This window comes from Miniopterus natalensis, chromosome 1, assembly GCF_054644295.1.
Source record: "Miniopterus natalensis isolate mMinNat1 chromosome 1, mMinNat1.hap1, whole genome shotgun sequence".
Taxonomy (NCBI): Eukaryota; Metazoa; Chordata; class Mammalia; order Chiroptera; family Miniopteridae; genus Miniopterus; species Miniopterus natalensis.
The window spans coordinates 170398077-170424369 of record NC_142081.1 but is presented as its reverse complement, the minus strand read 5'-3'; the positions used below and the strand labels follow the sequence as shown (position 1 = coordinate 170424369).

The window sequence follows — 26293 nt, the reverse complement described above, 5'->3', positions numbered from 1 at the left end:
CTAGGAGGCAGAGGCACCCAAGAATCTGTCGACTGCAGGTTGTTTCCAAAAACCAAGCCCAACTTAAAAAGAATGAAGATTTTGACAGAATGTGTCCCTGAAACCAAATTTAAAAGATGACATTTTTGGAACCAAGGCAGTATGTTTGGAAGATGTTTAGTCTCCCAAAGTGATTGTTTTGAAAGGGCAATACATATTTTCAACCAGAATTTACATCTTATCAAGCTGTTTGAAGCCAGTCATATTATTTCATGGTCAAATTTTGTCAATTTCAAAACTACAAGGATTTTCCTTGTAATCCACATTCGTTCATATACTTTATATAACCCGTTGATGTTCTGTCTTGCATAGACTTTCTCCTGAATGCCTGTCCAGGCTCACAGGTCGACCGAAGGTGCTTTTATTATGCAGCAAATCTTAGCTATGACCTCTCACTACCTATAGAGATCTGAAAAGATAAATTTTCCTTTATTGAAATTTCCTTGATTTTATCTGTTCAGGACTCTGAATTTACCACATAATAGCACAAGTATTTACTTCCCTTTGGCTGTATAGGCCTGTGGGAGTTTGTGTTCAATCGCGCCAATGGCCTTTACTGTGATTAGATACAATCACCAGGAGTTTGGTATTGAATCTCGTGACTTGGGAGAAGTGTTGCACAGAACTTGGTCATGCTCACCTACGTGACAATCATCTTAAGGCGAATGACGCACACAGGCATCGTAGAGACAGAAACCTGATAAATACCTTTTCAAAACCAATCTTGGGGCATAAGGCCATCTTCACTTTGGGGTATAAAGAAGCTATAAAATCAACAAATCATAGGGTATAAAAAATTTGTTAATTTAGCCTGATGAAGACAGGTTTTAGGATGTGTTTGAACAATGGAGTATGAGATTACAGGCAACCATATGAAAAATGGAAGTAAGCTGGAAGGGTCTTGCTTAGTTTCTGCTCCATAGAAACCACAGCCAATAATAAATGCATTTGGATGCTGCAATTGCTCCCTTGAAGAAAATCTTCTGTGAAGATTTTTCAAAACTCTGGTCCATGCTTCAGAATTTGCCAGTCATGTTATTGATTCATTGTTTTCACTTCATTTAAAGCATTATTCATCTATGACTTTGCTCTGTGGCTGAGGTCTGAGAATAAAATCAGCAAAACGTTTCTACTTGAACTTCATTTTTCTTTGGATAGTCTCAGTTGTACCAACAGAACCTGGAGCATTTCTGACACAAGCAAGTATATGCTTTCATCTATTCAATTCTGATACACTCATCGTTGAAACTTTGGGTCAGCATAGAGCATGCTGGCTGTATAAGTAAATTTATAAGTAAATCCAAGGTTTCTTACAAATATTATGGCATTGGCAAATTAATATTAGGCTTATATTTAAAAAATTACATTCCTGGTATGAATCAGCTCAAGACCCCAAAAGTGAAAAACTCTAACCCAATCTACGACAACAAAAGATCTCATCCTCACGTTATATTTTAGTCCGAGGTCTGCCCTGTGTGCGACGTTGGGCAGTTCGCGTAACCCTAGACTTGGGTATTATATGAAGAGCATTTGAGATCTAGAATCCCATAACTCCTGGGGAGACAGAGGGGTAGCAGCCTTTTACAAATGAAGCGTCGAGTTTCTAACCTCTGATCTTCTGGTATTTTCAAGGCATAGCTGAGGTCACTTTGCGCTGACGCCTATGAGCAAGGTGAGGGATGAAGTACAGGGATGCTAAAGGATGAATAGCTAGATCCAGACTGCCAAAGGGAAAGTGTCACTGACAAATTCAGCCACATTTAAGTGCAGAGCACAGTGCCAGCTATTGCAGAAGGTGCAGAGGTTTAAGATATAGTCACTGCCTTAAAAACGCTGAAAAGACAGAGGAAAAATGAAAGTTGATAAAATAAGCTAAGGCAAGGCAGGGTGCAATTACTGTTACAAGAAAAATTCAGACCAGGTATTATTAAGGTTTACATGGAATGATCATATCTAGTTTGAAGAGGGTGGACCCAGAAAAGCTTTCATTGAGAGAGGACATTTGGAATGGACCCTAAAGGATGGAGAGGAGTTTGCCAGGAGAAAATGGAGGGAAGGGAGCTCTGGGTAGAGGGAGATGCATAAGCTATGGCTTAGAGATGGGAAAACATGGACTTTAGGGATCAAATTGAATAGTTCCCTTTGGTTGGACAGTGAGCAATTGTGTTGAAAGAGTAGGCAATGGGCTTATGACTTTATCAACCACAAAATTATGAAAGCCCAAATAGGTTACCCGATTGGACAGCCTGGCTTATGTAGCGTGCTCATCTTCTGAGACAAACTCATTTTCATCTTCATGTCAGAAGAATGCATTTTAAGGATATAACTGTCATTCCAACAATATCTTGCCTTTTGCAGTGACCCAGTGTAGTTACAGAACTTTTATCTGTGTAATGCAAAGCTTTCTAGCAGCATCAGAGAAATAGCTAACAGCGTCATTATTCAGCAACATCAAGTCCCAGCCAACACTCATTCTGTCAGGAGCATTGAAAAAACTCTTCAAAGCTTCTGTTTGGAGGAAACTACTTTCTGTTTATTGTATTCTCTTGAACACGAAAATGGTCTGGTTCTCAAAGGACCATTTCCAAACCTGGCTAAAAAAATGTAGTGCTTCTTTTATTTTTATCACCGGGTGGATAGCACCTTCACATCACTTTGGCCTTAACTATCCTTTAAATATTTGTCTGGCCTTCTTTGGAGTACTTGAAAATTTTTTTTTTAGCATGACTGAATTCCATGCCAGCTGCCTGTGTTATTAAAGACCACGCAAAGGTGTACAAGGAATAAGCTGCTCTTGTGCAACTTGCCTTGTCCTTGTCAGCTGCAGGCACAACTCTCATGAATTATTTAGACTCTTACTGTCCTGGAGTGAGCCCAGTGGTGCTTCATAAAGAAGACTTTTGAATCTTCCCTTAAGGAATCACACTCTCAGTGGTAGTGAGTGAAGCAAAGTGGCTGTAGCAGATGTAGGACTGAAATATATATTGGGCCAAAGTACTGAACTGAGATTTGGGCAAATTTCTCTAACTTATGTCTGTTGGTGTTTAAGTTCAAAGCACTTTTTATGCAGAGAAAGGGCTGGTCAATGAGGGAGGAAAACGAAAGTATAACAGCAATAGCTTTAGCAACAAGAAACATCTGCCAGCAGCTTAGGTGCTAGAACTGTATTAATTCTAAAAAATCCCATTTGTGATTATTATTTTCACTTTTCAGATGAGAAAACTGAAGCACTGAGAGATTAAGTTACTGAATCAAGATCACATGGTAAGTGGTGGAGCTGAAATACATAACAGTATCTTCTAAGTGCAGAGGATTCATCTTTGTCATAGAGCTGAGAATAGAAAATATGGAGTGAATTTATGAAGGGGGGGCTTGTGTTCTCTAATATGGCAGATGCTGTAGGACCCTGCCCAGATCTCCTTGTGGGACCAAGGCATTCATTCTCCAGCTCCTGGGAGTGTGGACACCTGATGATTCTTACTTAAGTCCTTCTCTGCCATTGCCCTCAGCAGAAGAGACCACTTTACCTAAGCTCACACCCTCTCCCTGGGGCAGCCAGAATCTGAAGACATGTCTATGGGGAGAATGGGATATGGAGGCCTAGCCGCCTTGCCTTAGGATGAGACACTTCCACAAGGCCAGACCAGCTCTAGAACCTTACATGAAATTTTGGGATCCATTTCCCAATCATAAATTCCTTCTCCCCTACAGGTGTTGAGGTGAGGGTACTCTCCAAAAATCTTCTGGACACATATCTCCAGCTCAGAGTCGATTCCTGAACTAAGGCATCAGTGTGGTAGAAAGAGTGTGGGCTTTGGATCCTGGAGACTTGGATTTCCTCCTGGCTCCAACACTTCCTTCCTAGCCATAAGATCTGGAGTTTCCTATATTACCTTCCTGAGCCTCAGTTTCATCATCTGTTTTATGGGAATGATATTCCAGAGTGATAGTTAAGACTAAATAAGATAAATGTATAAAACATATTGTCTACGGCTAGTCCCCAGTTAACACTGTTTAAGGACTAATAAACTAATTGTCTGGCCCTACAATCTAGGCAGGAAGTGGCTAGGGAAGAGAGATGCCAAGAGGTTCTCTGGTGAAGGTTAGGTAGATGCCGGAAGGCTTGTGGCCTAAGCAGTACTCACCGTCCTTTCTAGCGTGAGAACCACAGTCATGACTGCCAGTCCTAGCAGCTTTACTTAATGGCCTGGCTTCATGGGAGTTTTCTAAGCTTGGTTCGTGCTAACATTCCCAACAATTTATATAATATATGATATATAATAATATAATTTATAAAGTATAATGTATAATATATGACATATAATATTATATAATATAATATTGATTTTCCTATATAAATGCATAATAGTATGGAGTAGGGAGAAGGGGAAGGAGGGAGGGAAGGGGAGAGAGAGGGAGAGATTGAGAGAGATCTAGGTTCATGATTTTCAAAACTGGACCTTACCCTCACTGGGAAATACATTTTACATCACTACTTGGTACACACACGCAATCAAAATTCAAGTTTCAGAAACTAATGTGTGCTTTTCTATGTGCAGTGCACTGTGATCTCTTCTCTAATGTCTATTCAGTTCTGTTGCATTCCCATTCCATTCCCGTTCCCGTTCCCGTTCCCATTCCCGTTCCCGTTCCCGTCCCCGTCCCCATTCCCATTCCCATTCCCATTCCCATTCCCATTCCCATTCTGTTCCCATCCCCATCCCCATCCCCATCCCCATCCCCATCCCCATCCCCATCCCCATCCCCATCCCCATCCCCATCCCCATCCCCATCCCCATTCCCATCCCCATTCCGTTTCCCTTCCCTTCCCTTCCCTTCCCTTCCCTTCCCTTTCCAAGACCAATCTGAGTGTGTGTGGAGGCTCATTTTCTTTCCTTAGCTTAGGAGAAAGCTGGCTCAGGAGGTCTCAGTGGGAACGACAGGGCTGAGCTCCGGTGTCCCTCTCACCTGAAGCAGGACGCCCCTGCTCTTCCACGTCGCCTCAGTACAGTATGTGGGTCCCTCTCTGCTGACTCGCTTGCTGCGTGAATCCAGGCCAGTTGACCCAGGAGGACAACGAGAGCTTGGTGGCCTCATGCATTCTGCTCTTTCTGCACTTACCAGTCTTCTCCCTCTAAGTCCGACTTTGTATTTACTTTGCATGGTGCTAGAGATACATGTTGGTGCCCACACATCCCCTGCCCACCAGAGCCGGGAGATACCGGAACTGGCGGGAGCGGGTGTTCTGGAAAAGCCCAGCGGTACCTGTCTCGTGCCCCCCCCTCCCCCCGACGAGAAGCTGCAGAACAACAGCAAAAGCCTCCCTCCGGGACGGAAGGAGCTTCCCTCTGCAGCCGGTGGTTCTGGCCGGAGACTGTGGGCCTTACGGGCAATGGGGAAGACTATGGGCTTTGATGGGGGGAGGTAAACAACCAGAAACAAAACGTGGGTTTTGAGAAAAGGTCCCCCTTTTCTCTTGCCACCTTAAGTTCTTTGAGAAGGTACCTTGAAAATATGTGCCTCAGCCCTGGCAGGACTGACGTTGTGGGCCACGTGATTCCCTGCTGGGGGGCCTGCCCTGTGCTTTGAAGGATGCTTAACAGCATTTTTAGCCTCTGATCACCAGGTGCCAGGAGCACGTACCCCTCAGGTGCGACAGCACGGCCGTCTCCATACATTGCCCGATGTCCCTGGGGGTCCGAAGCATCCTCGGTTGAGGATCACTGCTTTAGCTGGACCCTAAACATCATCCATACTTTCCTGTGTCCACGTTATGTTATTTTTTGGGGGTGAAAGCATCAAAACACTTGTCCTTTGAACATATAATAATGTCAAACACTTAATAATGTTTTTACTTATTGTCAACTATGAGGATATTACATTTCCACATATAGATGTTTGACATGTTTTTAGAGTGGCCATTAAAGATGCTACAGACTACTACAAAGCAGTAATGAACGAGACACAGCCATTTCCCCCACTTTCTTTGTCAGTGGCGTCACCCGGGAGAACACTGTTAGAAAGACTTACCAGGTAATGAAAAGGGTGGTTCTGCTGGGTACTGATTAAAGAGCAATGCTCTCACCGTAAGTCCCATGATTAACTCCACACCTTATCAATAAATAAGCATCAATAAAATATAGTGAACAATCTGAGGGATTTCCAAGGTAAAGTTAATAATAGAGTCCACAGTGGGTTCTTTGAAGAAATGAAATACAGAAGAGTTCCTGTAGTATCGTTCAAGATACGCTGTCAATGCCCTGGCCTTGGCTAGCTTTCCCTTCCTTGCTCCCAAACAGGATGTGCTAGGAGAAGGAAATGCAAAATGTTCCAACCTAAACAAAACCGAAGGAAGGAAAGGAAAGCAACTGGGAAAATAAGAGTCACGCCACAGGCTACAAAGCTTTTGGATTCCCTGGTCTTTTGAATAATCCCACTGCGGTGCTTCTCCCCTAGAAGAGTTTTGCAAACGGATGGGAGGTGGGCACAGAATCACTCAGAGGGAATGGGATGCCTTTTGTATCCAAGAAACAAACAGTAGTTAGCTTCTCAGCATTTAATAGCCACAGCGATGAGAAGCTTCCCAGAGACAGCTGAGAAAAGATTGTAGGACTTGCCTGTGAAACCTCAATTATCAAGGCTGTTGGGCTTATAGGAAAAGAAACAAATTGCTTTTGAGCAGCGCTATTTTTCTTTCTTTCATCGCTCCTTTTCACTGTCTTTTATTTGAGCTCAGTTTTTTGGTCCCTTTGCTCTGTTAAACAGGTGCATGCACGTGTGTACACACAGGCACATGCACACACAGTGACATTCCTGCTGGACCTGCATTTCCTATCCTGAAAGCTGTGGAAATGTAAGGACTCAGCCTCTACACACGTTCTGTTGGGTGAGCTTTAGCTTATCAAATATCTCTTTGCCTCCACTTTGCTCACTTATGATCTCTGTTACAACAGAGAGCAGGAATTTGAAAATAGATTTCAAAATAAGTTTTTTAAAATTGGTTTTTAATAGGATTTATTTATTTTTCCATTATGAGAGTATTACATATGTATGTTAGAAAAATTTGAATTTAAACAAAGAGAGTGGAAAGGAGAAAGGGGGAAATGGAAAAGGGCAGGGGGAGGGAGAGAGAGAGAGAGAGAGAGAGAGAGCTCTCTATGTTCCTACCACCCAAAGGTGGCCATCAGTAGGCCCTGATCAGCATTATAGAGGACCCAGGACAATATTTTGCAGTTGAACACCTGTAAGCTCCATAAATAAGGAAGGCAGCTAGCCTGCATTTATCTTTGTTCCTTTTGTATTCTTAGCAGAGCCTAGCACACAGTAAAACCTCTATAAATATTTGCTCTATGTGATTATTTTTACTCCAATCTTATTTTACTCAAAATACGCTGGTGAATGAAGAGAACAGGCTAGTAAAAGAAGTGAAAGCATGTGGATCATAGAATGCTGCCTATAGGCATTTTGGCCAAAGCCCTCATTTTAGAGATGAGGGGCCTCAGGCTCAAAACCCTTAGGAACTTCCCCAAGAACTAACAGAGGCAGGGCCAGGACAACCCAGTCCTGTACCTTCATAATCAATCTTCTATAATCTAAAATCCTTTTGATTGAGTTTTCTAAGAAAAGTCCTGTAATATTTGTTTATTTTAAATCAGTCTTCTCAATTTAACCTCAGGTGTGTTTAAACATTTGTCTTTGAATTTCTCATAAAGAGAAACAATGATAAACATTGATAAACATTGGTTTTAGCCCTAACAGTACATTCTATTCATTCCTGAGACTTAAAAAATTATATGCCCAGGTCCCTACTCAGATTTACTCTGATCAGCATTATAGAGGACCCAGGACAATATTTTGCAGTTGAACACCTGTAAGCTCCATAAATAAGGAAGGCAGCTAGCCTGCATTTATCTTTGTTCCTTTTGTATTCTTAGCAGAGCCTAGCACACAGTAAAACTTCTATAAATATTTACTTGAGCATTGATATTTTAAATGCATTTTCACAGGTGATTCTGACATTCAGTGACATTGATCACAGGCGGTATTGTGACATTCAGTGATGTTGGGAACAATTGTTCTGGATAATATACCATTTTCTTCCTTGACAGTATTTCTAAAGTCCATTTACATTCCTATGGTTTTCTACCAGACCGGTAAATTATTAGTATTAGGTGTTCCAATTTACAAATGGGAACTTATAGTGACTTTTTTCGAAGTTAAGAAGTATTGACTTCCAGTATCTGTTTCATCATAATAGAAATTTCAACTATTATACAATGCTGCTCAGCAGAAGACCACAATTCCCAGCCTTCCTTGCAGTGAGGTTTGGCCATGTGCTTGGTTCTGGCCAATATAAATTTGGATCATGCCTTTAAAAGGAAAGAAACTTGTCCTCACCTTCCTTTTTCCACTTTCTGCTGGACAGCCACCATACCAACTCTGGCCCAGACAGAGAAATAAACTTTTACCTTGTTCAAGACCTTGTGTTTTTGTCCTTAACAGCCCTTCTACAAAGCATTAAGGCTGGTAACATCTAAATTATAACACTGGATTCCCTGGATTCCATTTTTTAAAATTTTCCATGTCATAACACAGCCTTTTCTTAATTGGGATCAAGTCTCACGCATTTTCTCTAATTCTGAGTCTGACAATGATAGCTACACCCATTTACTCAATAGCTCGATGTTGAGCAATGCCAATCAGTCTACACCCTAAAATAGAAAAACCGAGGATAGACAATTTCATTCTGAGACAACTGCTTTAGCAAAGTGATAGAATCATGGGACACTTGCTCATGAAAATCCACGCTCTCTTTTCCTGGAACACACTGTGCATGACATCACCCCTGTCGCAGGAGTGAGCTATGGCTACTTGACTGATTTCTGATTCCCTCTGTGACATCACTGGGCCTTCAGATCTCCTACCTGCCACTCCACCTTCCCTACTCAGACCAGCTTCCCCTTGGAATCTACCAGAGTCTGTGCTCTCTACCTCACGCTCCCTCTGAATTGAGAAACCATTTCTTTTCTCCTGCCTCATCTCAGCCATCACAGTATTCCAAATATGTCCAACATTCATCTCGCAGGTTGTAGTTAGAGTGAAACTGCTGAGTCAGAAAAGTAAGACTGTACCAACGTGGTTGCTCTCAGCTTCAAATGAACACTCTCGTTGTTCCTCTCTGCGCTATGGTTCTTACATGCTTCTTATTTCCAGCCTTTCTTGGGCTGCATGCCATATCCTGCCCTTAGGAAGAGTATGCCTGAAAGAGCGTAGAAACATCTTCTATGACATTCCTATTTCTCTGACAGCATAACGCCAGCTGCAGCCTTTGTTTCTTTGTTCTCCAGTTGTCCTCAGAGTGGGAGCACTTGTGTCTTACTAACGGGGGCCCCCTCTTCTGTTGTCGGGCGCTGACTATAGCACGTGTCGGCGGAACTGGAACGAAAACACGGGACAAATCGGTGAGTGCCCATTAAGAGAATGCAAGTGCAAAACCCGCAGCATGGGCGTCACTTCTGAAGCCTTCCTTCTTTGCAAAATAAAAGAGTGACAATAAGAAGGCACTCATGTGAATGCCCAGAGTACAGTTTGGATGTCAAATGCTCAAAGAAGTGGTCTTCAAAACAATTGACTTGCATGCAGTTGAATTTAGAGAGCAAGTTACTTTGACTTGCAGTTATGAGAAGAAACCTCAACTCGTTATGTGACCCCATCAATTAGCCACCGTTTGGGTCCCCAGTTTACCACCAGTCTGTTCGCTGCACGCTGCTTTATTCGCCTTTGCCTGGCCAGACCCCTGCATGCGTTGGGGTAACACAAGGTCCTCCAGCAAGTGGACCCAATACGTATAATGAGTTCAAACATAATAGAAGTTTATAAATTTCTCACTTTTGATGTTGTACATTTTATGGGTTTGGACAAATGTGTATGACATACCCATCATTATAATATCAGGGTATTTCATTGCCCTAACAATCCTCTTGCCCTGCCTATTCACCCCTTTGCCCCACCCCATCCCTGGAAACCACACTTTATTTTATTGTCACCATTGTTGCCTTTCCCAGAATGTCATATATTTGGGGTCATATATACAGGGTTGGGCAAAAGTAGGTTTAAAGTTGTTCATATGGAAAATAATACAATAATTAATCAATAATAATGCAATAATAAACTGTTTTGTGTGCTCACAACTGTATACATAATTTTGCCCCACCCTATGTGTAGCCTCTTCAGATTAGCTTCTTATACTTAGTAACATGCATTTAAAAGTCCTCCATGTCTTTTCATGGTTGAATAACTTTTCTTTTTGGTGCTGAATAATATTGCATTGTCTGGATATACACAGTTTATTTATCCACTCACCTACTGAAAGGATATATTGGTTGCTTCCACGTTTTGGCAGTAATGAAGCTGCTGCAAAATATCTGTGTGCAGGTTTTTGTGTGGACAGAAGTTTTCAACTGTTTTGAGTAAATACCAAGAAGTGCAAGTACTGTATCATATGGTAAGAGGATGTTTCATTTTGTAAGAAATCGCCAAACTGTCTTCCAGAGTGGCTGTACCATTTTGCATTTCCGCCAGCAACAAATGAGAGCTCCTGTTGCTCTGTATCCTTGTCAGCATTTGGTGTTGTCAGTGTTCCGAATCTTGGCCATTTTCTAGTAGGTGTGTAGTGGTATTTCATTGTTTTAATTTGCACTTCCTTAAAGAGAAATGATTGGAACATTTTTTCATTTGCTTATTTGCTATCTGTATATCTTCTCTGATGAGGTGTCCGTTAAGGTCTTTGGCTTGTTTTTTAATAGGGATGTTTGTTTTCTTACTGTTGAAATTTAAGAGTTCTTTGTATATTTTGGATAACAGTTCATTATTAGTTGTGTCTTTTGCAAATATTTTCTCTGTCTATAGTTTGTCTTTTTATTCTCCCTCTCTCTTGTTTTAACATTACCTAAGTTGGATATAAAAAAAGAATGAACTTAGCTGTAAAATGTATATAATCCTACCCTAAACATGACACCAAAGCTCTTTCTTTACATAATACACCTGGATACCATTGTGCTCTGTGAGACCTTACATGAATTGACTGTGACAATGTCTCTGACTCCTACTGAACATTCTCCCTGTCACTCACTGTCCTCCAGCTACGGGTCTTCGGTTGTCCTTCACGCAAACCTGGTTCTGGTTCATGCACTTTTAGGGCCTCCACACTTCCTCTTCCCCCAGCGCTTTTCTTGATCTCCTTCTCTTGCTATGTCTTTCACAGAGTGAATATTTTTAATTTTAATGAAGTCCAGCTTATCAATTACTTCTTTCATGTTTTGGGACTTTGGTGGTGTATCTAAAAAGGCCTCTCCATACTCAAGTCGTTTGGTTTCCCCCCATGTTATCTTCTAAGAGTTTTATACTTAGGTCTCTGGTACATTTTGAATTAATTTCTGTGAAAGATGTAAGATCTGTGTCTAGATTCACTCTTCCGCATGTAGATGTCTAGTAGTCTAGCACCCTTTGTTGAAGAGGCTGTCTTTGCTCCACTGTATTGCCTTGGCTTCTTTGTCAGAGATCAGCTGACTGTATTTATGGGGGGCTGTTGCTGGGCTTTGTTCTCCTCACTCCATCTATTTGTCTATTCTTTTTGCCGATATCACACTGTCTTGATACTGTAGCTTTATAGTAAGTCTTGAGCTGAGTAGTGTCAGTGCTCCAACTTTGTTCTTTACCTTCAACATTGTGTTGGATCTTCTGGATCGTCTCCCTCTCCATATACACTTTAGAATCCGTTTGTCCATATCCGTAAAATAACTTGCTGGGATTTTGATTGGTGGTCAGTTTTTTTATCCATTGGTCTCACTCACTTAACTGTAAATTCTTTTAGCAAACCACCATAGCGTGGTGAGAAGACACAGAGGTCTTGGGTCACACAAGGCCTGGACTGACATCAGCTTTGCTACTTCTTAGGTGTGAGATCTTGATCAAGTTACTTTCATTGCTCCTCCTCATGCCCTTATCTTAAAAGCAGTGGTAACGCTGCAGAGTGTAATAAGGTTAACTGAGGTAACATATTTGAAATTTCCCATCAGGACCTGTATATAATAGTTGCTCAATAAATGTTAATTTAACATTGCTGCCTTTTGCCTCTTCCATGGTAATATTCCTTTAGTTGGTTTGTAAAAACATGTAGCTAGGTTGAACTGTAAGTCTTCGCAGCATTGTAATAGTAGATGTTCAAGTTAAGACTGTGAACTCTAGCTTATACAGCAGAGACCAGGACAGAAGGAAACCCTTGGAATAGTGTCAGTATATTGGCTGTGCAAGCATTCTGTCAGCTCTGGAGGACTCATCGACTTCTTAACAAATTATGTTAACTCCAGCCAAGCTTGCAGCTGCCTGAGATGACTTCTGTGAATTGTACCCCACCAAGCACTGGCTGCCTTATCACAGATGAGCCAGAGGCAGCAGGCAGGGCTCAGCCCAGGGCTGCCCCCACCTGACCCACTTAAGCCTCCTCCACAGGCTACTGGACATTGGAGTGAGAAGAGAGAAGTTGGGGGAATTCTGATATTAAGAGAATGGCCTAAAGTGTGTGATAGCTGATTCCAGTCAGTTTAAATTTATTCTGATGCCTACAGCTTCTCAGACACTTTGGGAAGTAAGATTTTAGCCTTGGTCATTTGCCTGGTTGATATGGAGAAAAGGAGACCAAGAGATGTAGACTTTTTACTTGATTACTGTTCTTGCATCTTCAGTTCTCCCCCAGTGGACTCTTATCACTGTCATGCCAAGGGGGGATCCAACCTTGGCTGAGGGGCTGTGTGGCATAGTGAGTAAGGTCAGGGCCTCAGAGCTATATATGCCTTAGAACAGTGCCAATGGTCATCATTACGTAAATGTTGGTTAAATATTCATATATAGAACTGAAAAACCATTTCCTCCATTCCTCGCCATGCTTCACAGCAGTATTTATTATTCTCAGTGAAAACAAGGAGCCTCCAAACCCTTCGGCATTTACCATAGTTGGACTTTGATCCTTGGGTAGGTTAAGCGTGCTTATGTGTGTAAACTGAAGCCACATTTCAGGAAGGGACTGCGGGGATGGGAGCAGAAAGTTGACAGAGCATTTGGCACACAAGAAGCCTGTGCCTGGCTTGACTAGGAAGCTAGATTTCTGAGGTTTGGAGAGGAGTAGGTTTCAAGTACAGGATGGTGGCTGGTAATCAAACCTGTCCTGCCTATTGTAACAGTGTCTTCTTGCCTTGGGGAGAAAACAGATTGTGTTTGTGAACTGAGACACATCACCCCCTGATGGCACATAACACAGAGGAAGGAAGGCCCTTTCTGTGTCACAGGGCATTGCGGACACAGCCTGGTTTCCAGCATGACCAGCAGAGGCGTGGATCAGAGCAGAGGTAGAGGAAGATCATGCTGAGCAGTGAGGTTCTCTGGGCTAAGTGAGCTGCTAGTGGCAGCCAGGATGAATTCATGTCATGGGTTATGTTCTCTGAAAGCAGATGCTGAAGTGGATATTTATTAGGAATCAGTACCTGTGGAGGGAAGGGGCAGGAAGCAAGATTGGGCAGAGAGAGAAGTTAAACTGTGATGCAGAACAGACAAAACCTTGGCCAGCCCCATCGGGAGCTCAGGGTAGCACATGGTCTGTCAGAGCTGCCTGAGTGGGCCGAAATGGTTAGGCCTTACATCCCTCCTCCATCAGCCACTGGGTGTGGGTTGTCCCCGGAAGGGTGTGCCCTTGGGTGATGAGGTTCTTTGCAGGCAATGGTGGGGACAAGTCCTCCCCTACAGGGGGATCTGGGTGGTGCATTTCCGTGTCCACCAGAGTTCATATAGCCAGAGAAGAGGATTCTCAGATTCTGGAGGAGGGGCAGGAACTCTGCCAAGAACTGGTGCTCCTCTATTAGCAAGTAGAGCTTTGGAACTAATGAAATGTGTGCAGTTAATATTAATGTGACCTTGTTCATACCCATGACCTGGTGAGATCTGGGACTTTTCCAATTACATATGCTAATTGTGCATGCTTATAATAAAAACAATTGAAATAATGACAAAAATGAACTAAAATTCTGCCACCCCCTCTAGTCACCCCATCCCTTCTGGTCTTTCTCAGATTTGTCTATAACTTTTATAGAGTCCAGTTTTATCTTGTTTTTATGCTAATTCAAGGACTTAGATCTGAAAGTCTAAGTGGGCAAAGTGGTCTGGCTGGTAATGGAAGGGGTGTGAGGTGGACAGCGTGGGTGAGATGTGACTTACATCACTGCGCAGCCCAGGCATTAAGTAAAGAGTAGGCTGGAGGAAATAAATATTCTCATAGCCCTGACTTCGAGCTCCACCCCGCTTTTTAGAGAAATTAATCTTTATGATTAAATGGTGGGGTTGGTATCCAGAGCAAGGTTCTTAATATCTTACGCCAGCCTGTTTCTTCTGAGTCATCAGTACAATTTCCCTGAGCTTGTTAGATTGTGCATGTTGCCCTCATAACAGACGGCTGCATTTTGGGTTGATTATTTGCATTTTAAAAAATAGGTTGCTCACACTGCATTAAATTTTTATAGCTGCTGTGTTCATCGATCAGATCACTCTGTTAGCAGTTACTATTCCGGCTGTATATTTTAATTACACTTGAACAATCAGCCTTTCTTAGTCCTTGAGTAATTTGCTGGATTTAATTTGTCCTTTTGTCTAATTCTGACTTAAATTATTTCATTAGTGTTGGCAATCCTGTATTACACACCCTTCCTGCTCTTTTTAAATCAATTTCTCAGGGTTTTAATTATGTAGAACAGTCAATAAAAGTTGATGCCAACAAAAGAACTATTGAGGCAAATGGTCATGAAGAGTATATGCCCACAAGATATATTTTATTAATGAACACTCTTAGCATTTATGCCAGGACATTAACTAATTAATTCATACCATACTCCATAGGAATGGTCAGCAATTTTATTTTTCATTTAGTTAATGACAAACTGTGGCATAGAAAAACTATATAAACTAGTGAAAGCTGCTCAGTAAGCTATAGGAAAAATGGGTAGGTGTTTCTGGATTGAGGAAGCATTAAAATAAATGATTTTTGAAGATAGTCATAATATATTAGACTGTGATCAAAACATTGACTTCAAATGACAGTTTATTTTATTTTCATACTCAAGAAATTATAGAAGGAAGAGATGTAACTGTCTGGTTCAGAAGTTTTTAACTTGCCTGACTGTGGGCTACATTTAACTCAAAGACCTACATTCAGGGGTCTACACAATTTAATTTTTTAAGTTTGGATTTGGATGCCTTTAAAAGGGACATGAGCTCTCCAGCTTCCCATCTCTGCCTTGTGGTCTTGTATTTGTCCTGCTTTACACATTTTTAAGTTGCCTTATTGACTTAATGAGGCACTTGAGTTTGCTACACCTGATTTTAGTTCAATACCCTCGCTTTCAGCTAGAAAACTAAGACCCAGGGGGCTGAAGTTTGAAGGTGCCCATGAAGTTACTAGTCGAGCTCAGCCTAGAACCCTAGTTTCACGGATCCACTTCAGTATGTTTTCATTATACCAGCAGCCTCTACAAATTTCCTTCAGATAATTAAAGCAAGACAATTATTTCATTACATCTCTTGGACTGTGGAAATAAGGCCTTAAAGCTATAATGTAGATCCATGAAGTAAATCATGTTCCCTAGCGCTTAAAAAGTGTTAGTGTGGTGTGGCATAGAGAATGTTAGCTGTGAGTCAAAAGACCCGTTCCCGTCTCAGCTGTGTCATTAACTGGAGGCTACTTGACAGCACAGACCTCGGCTTCCCTGGGGAATTGTAGTAGATGAGCTCTAAGTTCCCTCCCAGCCCTAGTGTTCTATGATTCTTTCGTGAACTCCAACAAAAGAGTACACAGGAGGCAGAGAAAGATAAGCTATTTAATTAAAATGCCGCTACTCTACGCAATCAGTTGTCTGCTGGAAGCATTCTGAATCGGAGCTTTATCATTCATACCTACTTTTTCAGTTGGAGAAGAAATTCCGAACTATGTAGTCTAGGGAGGCGGGTATTAGTAAATATGCACATTAACACTTAAGAGATCTCTGGAAGAAATGAAACAGATAATTCAGAGGTCTTGAGACTATCTGATCCCTTTGAGGAGGGTATTGCTAAGCCACCACGTCACATCAGCTAGACCATGAGCTCCTTGAGGACAAGGACTCTCTTTCATTCATCTTGGTTTTCTGTGTGCTTAGAGCATTGTCTGGCACACAGTAGGTGCTCAGTAAATACTGACTGAATTTCAACATTCAGAGAAGAAACATGGACTCTTAGTGCTGGGAGGAATCTTAGAAATTGTATCTAGTCTCTCTGCCAATGCAGAAGTCCTCTCTACAACATCCTAGGAGACTGCTCAACAGGCGTCAGTAGTTGAAGCAGTTATTCATTTTGTGAATATTTATTGAGTGTCTCCTAAGAACAGGAATGATCCTAGGATGCAGAAGTGAATCAAGGAGATACAGTCCCTGTACCAGGAAGCCTGCTCTTTCAGCTGGAGCGTCATCGGTGACTGGGATACATTATGTGTGATAGTCTCCACTCTATCAACAACCAACTCTCAGCTCTAACAACCTTCCTCTGGGAAATGAAACCTCCTCTCTGATGATACCAGCATCAGTTTTCTCTGACCTTTTTTCACGTGTCCCAGCACAGTGCTCTAGGATCTGCGTTTATGAGAGGATGCCATCTGCCTGTCCCCCAGCCTTCACCTTGAGCTCAGTGGCAGCCACCACTTAACATCTCATAAACTACCAGCATGTGGGAACATACCTGTGCCAATGACCACACTCCCCTTCAGAGGAACTAGGCTCGTGGTTGGTCCTGGGAGTGAGGGCAGGAGATGACACTTGTTCTATTTTTCCTGGCTGGGCAGAAAAAGCAGAAGTGACATGTCATGTTTGGAAACACTGCTTTGTGGTCTAGTCTCCTGGGGAGCTTTATTACCTTATTAACAGTCTTTTCTTCAAAGCCTCATACCTGGTTGAAAGCTTATTATCATTATTTTTTAAAGTCAGAATTAAGGAAAATCGGAGCAGATATGGATGGGGAGCAATACTACTGAGGGGCAGGTGGGCCTATACACCAAGTCATGAAACATGTCCGATTTCAGGAACACAGTGATCCATTCTCCAGCTGCATCCTGCACAATCACTTGTTGGCTCAAATCCAGGCTATTTAGCATAGAAAGCCTGCCTTCTAACTTCGTATCCCATTAGTTGCCCTCATAGAGTCTTTGCTTTAGTTAAGCAGAATATCTCACTGTTTACTCAGTGATCCCTATATTTTCTTCCTCTTGCTCTTAGGCTTTCTCTCAGTTTAGAATTCCTTCCCCTTAACCTAGCAGACTATTCCCTTCCATCTCTGCCTGCCTAAAGTCTTCCCATCATTTAAGGTTCAGCTACCATGCTACTCCTCCATGAAGCATTCTGTGATTCATGATGGTTCTCCCTCTCCCATGACTTTCTCCCCAGCTGGAAGTGTTCTTTCCCTATATTGATCTTCTTCCTCTCTTCCCACTTTGAAATAAAATATAATTATAGTGGCCATTAAATGGTAATTATATTAGGTTAAACTCCTTGGAAACAGGGTCCTTGTCTGATATCTTTGAGTTTTCTACAGGCTAGATTGAGTATTTCGTACTCAACAAATACTAAATAAATTGAATAAATTATTCTCAGAAAATGCCAGACAGACAGAAACATCTAAGCATAACTGTATAAAATCAAATCACTATATAGGTCTGCCTTAACACAGGCTTTAAAAAAAGACAACTGTCTGGAACTCCAAAAATACTTGAATAAGCAATTTTAATCTTTAAAAAACCAATCTCTCAAAAATATAACATAAGCAAACACAAAAACCAAACAAAAAGGATTTACCTTCACAATGTATAGCATAACTTTAAAAAATCATCTTCCTCAGTTTTCTCTTTAAAAATGTCTCAAAGGCCTTTGTCACGCCTACCTGAGCACTCTCACCGTCCCACCCAGCTTTAGCAGGCTCCCCTCTCTGCTACTGCCGACATAAATCCAATTAGTCTCCCTGGGGTTGCCAATTCTTTCCTCTCTTGGCCCCTAGCTGGGCATGCCATGATTTCTCTGGGTGGATGTGAGTTGGACAGTTCTGTCTCCCCCCATTCCCACCGCACACTTTTAGGAGCATTTAAATTCACTATTAAGAAGCACCGAAAGACTGTTTCACTAAGGACTTGTAAGACAGGGAATTGCCATCACTTCCTAATTTAAAAAGAGCACGGGAGAGCCTACTCTGGGGGTAGTGCCCGACAGCCTCTTTCTGAGCTGGGCCTTTGGACAGACAGAACAACTTCAAATCAAGGTGGGTGCAACCACAATCAGGTGAAAGCAGGACCTGCTGCTGGTTGACAGCCATCAGCTTCCCAGCTACAATGAGAAAGTGAAAAGCCAGATGCTCCGAAGCCATTTGTTATCTGTGGTGGCAGGCCTCCCCTCCCCTTGTGCGAGGTGACAGTAAGCATTTTTCAGCTCGTGCTTTCAGAATGTAACTAGTGTAGTATTTTTTATTCCGGTGCTGCTTGGCTTGCTTCATTTGCTTTTATGACAGTGCTTGGGCACGATTAAATGACAATTTAATGTGTATAATAACTCATTTAAAGTTTTAGTGAGGGCTTCAATGAAGGTGATGGGGTTTGAGCACACATTCGAGCAAACTGTACTGTTTAAACCTAAGCCAGGGGCAACTTAGAACAATTTCTTGTCTTGGCAGAAAACAGCTCCATTTTCTCCATTCTCTCCATTCTCCTAAACCCTTTTTCCTTTACATATAATTCTACTTCTTGATTGTACTGGAAAGACCCCTGATGACTCTGGGCTTAAGCCCCACCCCATGTACTTTAATTTCTTCCTGGGATTCCTAAAGTATCTGGAAATTATCTTGAGTCATTGAAATTCCTCTTAGCCTGAGGCCGTATAAACCAAGACGCGGCGGGTTCAGAAGGTTTGGGACGTAGACAAAGGTTCCAGACTATTTTTCTGTTCCTGTCAGAACATGAGGAGAATGTGAACCTGTCATGTCTTTGTGTCCTATGTGTCTTCAGGAGATGATCAGATGATGTTTGGTAATTTATTTTGCCACCATCCAGTGAGCAGCTGGTATGGGAGGGAGGGAAAGTGGGAGATGAGCTCCCCGTCCTCTGCAGGAGACCCCAGGCTGGCCCCAGGTGCCTGGCCGAGGAGCACAGGCGCTGTGGCTCACCCCTGTACTATCATCCAGGACGACCTCTGCGGCTGGGGCCCAGGGGCGGAGAGCAGGGGAATCCTGGCCCAACGTCTTTGTCAAACTTTAACGTTTCTTGCAGGTGGAAGTGAACTGAATGGTAGTTTTTCTCTAGGACCAGAGCTTTGGGATCTTAAGCTCTTAACAGTCTGCTGAAGACCCTGTGTTGCTTTGAGAAGAAAAGGTTCTCTTTTGTTCGTTTGTTTTACTTTTTCAAACTTTGAAATGGCATTTCACAGAGTACACCATTTGTAAAACAGCTTACACATAACTACTACCAGGTCTCCTTTAGGTCCAGGGCTCGGCTTGCTGGGAACCTGGGGCACGGGCTCCCCAGAGGGAGAAGACCTGCCTGGAGGTTAGACAGGTTGAAGCAAATCTGCAGAAATTTCGGAACTATTGCTTTTCAGCCTAGACATTCTTCATCCTGACTCCAGGAACCCCTAGTTGTCTGTCCCCAGGAAACCTTTTTGGGTTCCTCATCTTCTCTCAGCTGCTTTGGACCTGAGCGGGTCTAAGCTGTGTCAGGCTGGCATGGACAGAAATGACCCAGTTTTTAGAAATGTGGCCCATCATGGTGGTTTTTAAAAAAACATTATTACATAGTTTTAAAAAATTGTGATGAGAACATTTAACATAATATTTACCCTCTTCACAAATTTTTAGGTGTATTATACAATATTATTATTATTATTATTACTTTGTTGTTGTTAATTCTTACCCTAGGATATCTTTTCCATTGATTTTTAGAGAGAGTGGAATGGGGCGGGGGGCAGAGAAACATCAGTGTGAGAGAGACATATCGATTGGTTGTATGTACCTGCAAGCCAGGTACATAGCCTTGCCTGGGAATCCAACCTTAGACCCATCCGTGCGCAGGCCAATGCTCTAACCACTGGGAACACCGGCCAGGGCCACACAGTATTATTAATCTAGGCACTATTGTGCATGTCTTCTGTACAAGAACTTACCTTGCATTCATCTTATACACTAAAAACTTTATACCTTTTGAACAGCAATTCCCCACTTCCACCTACTACTCCCAATCCTTGGTAACCATGATTCTATGAGCTTGACTATTGTAGGTTTCTCATATAAGTGGAATCATGCAGCACTTGTCCTGTGACTGGTGTATTTTACTTAGAATAATGTCCTCCAGGTTGTCACCTATTGTAGGATTTTATTCTTTTTTTTTAAGACCGAATATTCTCATATATATATATATTCTCATATAGATATATGTCACCTTTTCTTTATTCATTCATTTGTCAATGGATATTTAGGTTGTTTCCATATCTTGGCTATTGTAAATAATGATGCAGTGAACATGGGAGTACAGATATCTCTTTGAGATACTGATTTCATTTCCTTTGGATATATATATCCAAAAATGGGATTACTGGATATGTGTTAGTTCTATTTTTAATTTTTTGAGCTACTGTTTTCCACAGTGGCTGCATCAGTTTACATTCCCGCCAATAGTGTAGAAGGGTTCCCTTTTCTCCATGTCCTCACCAACACTTGTCTTTTCCCCCCAGCTTTATTGATGTATAATTGACAGATAAAATTGTATATATTTAAAGTACAATATGATGATTTGACACACGTATACTTTGTGAAATGATTGCCATAATCAGGCTAATTAGCACATCTATCACCGAATGTAGTTGCTGTTTGTGTGTGTGTGGTGAGGATGCTTATGGTCTACTCTCTTAGTAAATTTCAAGTACACAGCGCAGTATTATTAACTATAGTCACCACCATGCTGTGCATTAGATCTCAGAGTTAATTCATCTTGTAACTGAAAGCTTGTGTCCTTTGATCAGCATCTCCCAGTTGCCCCCAGCCTCCAGCCCCTAGTAACCACCATTTCTACTCTCTGTTTCTATGAGTATGACTTTTTGTTGTACTTTTTGAATCCATATATAAGTGAGATCACACAATATTTGTCTTTGTCTGGCTAATTTCAATTATTATAATGTTCTCTAGTTTCGTTCATGTTGTTGCATATGGGAGAATTTTCTTCTCATGACTGAACGATATTTTAACATATATATATATAAAACATTCATATATGTATATCTATATATAGATACATATATCACATATTTTTTATCCATTCATGCATTGATGGACATCTTTTTGTGTACCTGTTGGCCATTGGATGTCTTTGGAAAAATATCTACTTGGATTCCTTGCCCATTTTTAAATTAGGTTATTTCTTCTTTGCTATTGAATTGTATAAGTTCCTTATATACTTTGGGTATTAATCCCTTATCAGAATCCCATTCCATAGGTTGCCTTTTCATTTTGTTGATTTTTTCTTTTTGCTGTACAGGGGCTTTTTTATTGGATGTTAATTTTTACTTATTAAAGTTGTGTTTTAATTCTTAGGTTAGTCCTGAGAAAAATAGCTTTTTATTTTTTCCTTTCATAGCTGTATCTTGGCTGTAGACCAATTAATAACTTAAGTTTACTGAGTTTAGCTTTACTAACAGTCTGTGCCTTCCAGCCAGTCAGGAGCTTCCTGCACAAGGTGGAGGGAGCCAGGTTTCAGTGGCTCCTCTCCTCCCTCCCTAGGCACAGCTCACCTTGTCGGCCGTGGTCCAGAGCGTCCCGGGAGGGCTGTGAGTGAGCAAGGACGTGAGGCTGAGTCTCTCCTTATGGAAGCCTTTCAGATGCAGCTGGAAACGGGGGACTTAATTAAATATGGTTTTTTATTTTATTTATTTGTTTGTTTTTTTCCTGCATGAAGAGGTAGTTAATTTTCACAATGCACAACAATTGTATTTCTGAATGTCAAGTTTTAAAGTCATTTTGTTTGCGTCTCAATGACCACTTTCAAAATAGGGGCCAGGGTGGTGGTTGGAACATTCTGAGAATAACAGGGCAGCAGAACATCAGCGGGGCTGCCACTTCATGGGGCAGTCAGAGCAGAGCTGAAACCGCAACCCCTCATTTACCCACTGGTAATAATGCAGAGCGAATTACAGGGTGCTTTCCAGGCGGAACATTTGTTTCTGTAGAACAGGAATGTGCTTTGGATTAGCAATCCCATTTCTCCCTGACTGAGGGATAAGGAACTTGAATACCACTTTTGTCCTCACTGGCTATTTGTGTGTGTGTGTGTGTGTGTGCATATGTGTGTGTGCATGAGTATGTGTGCATGCATGCGTGCTGTGGGGCAGGAGAGGAACGGGAGAAGGCTATGCAGGAGGAATCTGAAAAACAGGGAGGAACATAACATGTATTGCTAGTCACCTGGGTTTTGTTCCTGTGTCTTTTCCTTGGTGCCGAATCCTAGCTGTAGGTGCTAGGAAAGAGAAATGGGCCCATGGTGGGAGAGTGATGAAAAAGGTGGGGGATGGCAAGGGGGCCCTCTGCTCTTTGTCTTCATCACCAGCACTTAATATTTGACTCTGAAGGAGAAATTTCAATTCTTTACAAAACAAATTCGACTCACCTTTACCTCCTATCTTAGACTTAGCTGAACAGGAAACATTTAATCTAATCAAGATGATGCTCAGCGTTGCTCTCAGTCCTTGCTGAGAGCTCTATTGAGTCATCTGTTATCTCAATAACTTAAGTGGCATTCACAGTACAGCCACAAATCTAAGAGAGGAGGTGAGGGCCAGGCAGAAAAGGGGAAGAGAGTTGGTTTATTTTACCTTGGGGGTAGAAGGCCCTGGACTCAGGGATGTTTATGATGAGAAAGGTGGAGACCACTATTTGCCATCAACATAGAGTGGAAAATAGTTCATAGTTCTCAGTAACACTGTAAAGACTGTTTCTGGTCAAGGAGAGGTTGCCAATTGGGGGAATGTGGCCCTTAGTGTCACCGGAGGGCTTTGAAGAGAGTATCTCCTTTACTACTTGCCTCTTTAGCAATGTATTGTCTGCTCACTGATGGCACTTCCAAGGCCCAACCTAGCCTTCAAAGCCCAGGGAGTTCTGTCCAGGGAACCTGGTCCAGGTTGCCTTAGTCATGAAAGTGATACTAGGGGTCCAGTTGTTGGCACGTGAGACAAGGATCTCTAATTCGTCTCAGGATGGTATTTCAGGTGACTTACACAGGCTTTATTTTCCTGACAATTCTTTTCCAAGCCTGTGACTTCTCCTAGCTAACTGGAGGTGGACACACCTGGGCATCACATGCTCTGCTTTCCACTTCTGGTATCTTCCTTTATTTATTTATTTATTTATTTATTTATTTATTTATTTATTTATTTATTTAATATATCTTTATTGATTTCAGAGAGAGGAAAGGAGAGAGAGAGAGAGAGACAGAAACATCAATGATGAGAGAGTCATTTATCGAGTCCGCAACCTGGGCATGTGCCCTGACCGGGAATCGAACCCCAATCATCTGGATCCTAGGTCGACGCTCAACCGCTGAGCCACGCCCAGCTGGGCTCTTCCTTTTTTTTTGATGCTCTCTACCATGGTGAAGGAACAAATAGCAGATGCTCCCTTCTCTGTGATAGGCCCCATCACTACTAATACCTCTGTGAAGATGCAACCATAGTGGCTTATCTGGATCACAGGGAGAGACATGATAAGCTGGGTATGGTAGCTCCCGAGTCCCTGAATCAAACCCTCCAGCCCATGTAAGTATTTGATTATGGCTGTTAAAATCTCAACATCTCTTTCCTGTCTTGTGTCCCTAGAAATAGGAGCTGAGGAACTGGCTATTTACACATTAGTTTGTGGCAATAAGCACGTTCCACAGTGGAAGGATGCCAGGCTTAAATCACACTGTCTATTATGCTTTAGTCTGAGCTAATCAATTCTTCTTCTGGCAAAGTAGGCTTGGTAGTTGTTTTCATTTTCAGGATGAAATGAGGAATTTACAAACGAGTCCCTAAGCTTGACAGCTGCTCCCTAGCTCTCCTCAACGAAGTCCCCGGACTGGGTATAGGCGAGGGGACACTGTGTGAAGGATGGCAGAGAGCTGCTGTCTTCTGTGCGTGAGGACACAGCCACCGTATAGTTCTCTGGGACGGGTGGGGGGACTAAAATCCAGCTTGTGCCTCAAGATAGTCTTGAGGCATTTTTTTTTTTTTTTTTTTTAATTTGCAGAAGGACACTATCTGCTTGCAAAACTGCATCATCAGAGGAGTGACTTTTTCTCTTTTGCACAAAGATCCCTTTTGCATCTGGCATGCCACGAATCCCACTGCACATTGCACAGCCAGCACAGGGGCTGAAGGAAAATTTCAAGGCAAACCATTTGGTCAAGTTATTCCGTTAGCACCAAAGCATCTGACACACCCGGACTATGAGGGTACATCACTGTGTTAGGGGAGGACCTATTGGAAGCTGGACAAATGGGGGTAGAGTGGGGGACTTTCCTTTACTCCCCCGCTTTCCTTTGCACGCACCTTTCGTGGTTGTCTGGTAAAGGGGGGGGAAGCTGAGTTACAGAGGGCAGCAGAGTAAATTTCAGGAATTGATACATTGCTACAAAGAGGAATGCAGTGTAAAGCCTCTCCAAAATGTAAAGCAAAGCGTGGAGTTTGTCTTTGGGCTGTCTTCAAGAAATGCACTTAAATCCAATTTCTATGGCTACACAGGACTCATCTGATCAGCAGGCCTTCCGTTCCACAGAGGCTAAAAGTGTTTTGTTTTCTAAAGAGAAAACGTATCTGCGTTTTCCCTCCTTTGCTTTGTAAAATTGAGTTGCAGAGAACTCATGAATAATAGAAAGAACACTAAGGACTGTGAAATTAACACTGGCACGAAACAGAATTTCTAAAAGGGAAAAAGAAACGACTGGAGGGAGGCTCGCTTCAACCTCCCCCTTCCTGCAGTCAGAAAGGTGAATATTTTCAAATCCTTTAGGCCAGATAAATATTTCTTATTTTAGGAAGATCTTCAAGGGTGGAAACTACAGTGGTTTATGGCTCCAGTGAGAACCATAGGTCAAATTTTGACATTTGTCCATGGGAACTGCCATCTTACTCTTTGATAATGAAGATAGCTAACTTTTATTTGAACATGTACTATGTGCCAGGCACTGCGCTTTACACACATTTTCTCACATAATTTTATAAATACCTGGTGATGGAGGTACACTTGTGCCCATTTTACAGATGCAGAAACTGAGGTGTAGAAAGGTTAACACACAACTATTAAGAGATGAGGTTGCCTGCCAGCCAAGCCTGGCTCTTGGGCCTGCCCTGTCAGTCACCACAGCATTCATTCATCTTTATGTGTCCCCTTAACCCTTGGTCTGCAAAGCCCTCCAACAACTTCCTGTGATGGCTCATTGGTCCTACTTTTTCTTTCCACTCACAAGACAACACCCAGCCCTGTGTATTCCTCATGTTCCAGATTCTCCCTAGGTTGCCTTGGGGTCATATGGAATAAGCTGAGAGGAGAGGAAGTATCCTACAAGAGTGTACTTTATTGGATCAAATACTATCATGGGCTGTTTTTAACCCGAGTCACCACAGCATATGGGGAAATGCTTAAAAACTATAAACCACTGCATAAATGCACATAGTTAAGAATCTGAGCTTTGGAATCAGATGGACCTGGGTTTCATTCATTTATTCATTCATACACTCATTCATTAATTTGTGGATTGTTTATTGAGCACTTACTATGTGCTAAGCATTGTGTTAGATACAAGGTTTGAATTCCAGAATCACTACTTGCATCTATGGACCTTGGGAGATTTTTTTTCAACCACTTTAATGGGAATAAATCTCTGTGCTGTTGTAATATTAGAAGCTGGCACATAGTAAGAGCTCAATAAATGGTATTTTTAAAAAGTTTATCTTTATTGTTGAAAGTATTACAGGTGTCCCATTTTTCCCCCCAATTGACCCCCTCCACCTCGCTCCCACCCCCTCCCCAGGCTTCACCCCATGATTGACTGTATCCATGGGTTATGCATGCATATAACTTCTTCAGTTAATCTCTTCCCACCCTCCACCCCCCTTCCCTCTTCCCTCTG

The 26293-nt window shown here is 42.1% G+C and overlaps 1 long non-coding RNA gene across 1 annotated transcript in view; it reads left to right on the top strand.

Moving 5' to 3' along the window:
• Nucleotides 1-26293, top strand: part of LOC107533015 (uncharacterized) — a 137886-nt gene that overhangs the window by 75203 nt on the left and 36390 nt on the right. The window contains exon 3 of the long non-coding RNA XR_015714413.1: nt 3253-3303. This is a non-coding gene — a long non-coding RNA (uncharacterized LOC107533015). The remainder of the gene's footprint in view (nt 1-3252; nt 3304-26293) is intronic.